General features: G+C 41.7%; 1 protein-coding gene across 1 annotated transcript in view; it reads left to right on the forward strand.

Moving 5' to 3' along the window:
- The window catches only part of LOC108747983, a 29,764-nt gene that overhangs the window by 7,531 nt on the left and 21,729 nt on the right, over positions 1-504 (forward strand). The gene's annotated exons all lie outside the window — the stretch shown is intronic.

A 504-nucleotide genomic window follows, 5' to 3' on the forward strand; every position in this document is an offset into this window, starting at 1 on the left:
CAGAAGCTTCTCGCTCTACCGTCCGCTTTATCCTACGATTGGCTGTTGCCAGGTGTCGAGAATGGCGGACCTTGGCGGTGGCCCCGTCAAACCCCTTTTCGCGCCCCGTCTATTCGGCACATCCGGTCCCGTCGGACTGCGGGCTTCCTCCGGGACGTGAGGATATCTCCTCTTTCCAGAGGGTATTTTGCGTTAGAAATGCAGGCAACTCGCGACCCTTTTATTCTCTTTCGCGGCCTCTCACGTATTTAATTATTTGTTAGACCTCTCTGAGATTTTAATCGGACTATCCGGGAAGATGTAAGCTTTTCTTACGTAAAAATTGAACCTGATGCAAATATCAAATATTAAAACTAAAAATATTATATAAAATACATGAGGCAGTGAAACGTAAATAGAAATCAACATTTTGGATTTGCTACGCTTCTACTTTAATTAGCTAATTCGCTTACTTACGTTTCGTTCTACTGCTTTACTTTTTTTTTTTTTTTTTTTTTTTTTTTT

Source organism: Trachymyrmex septentrionalis, unplaced genomic scaffold (genome assembly GCF_001594115.1).
Source record: "Trachymyrmex septentrionalis isolate Tsep2-gDNA-1 unplaced genomic scaffold, Tsep1.0 scaffold21, whole genome shotgun sequence".
In the NCBI taxonomy this organism is placed as follows: Eukaryota; Metazoa; Arthropoda; class Insecta; order Hymenoptera; family Formicidae; genus Trachymyrmex; species Trachymyrmex septentrionalis.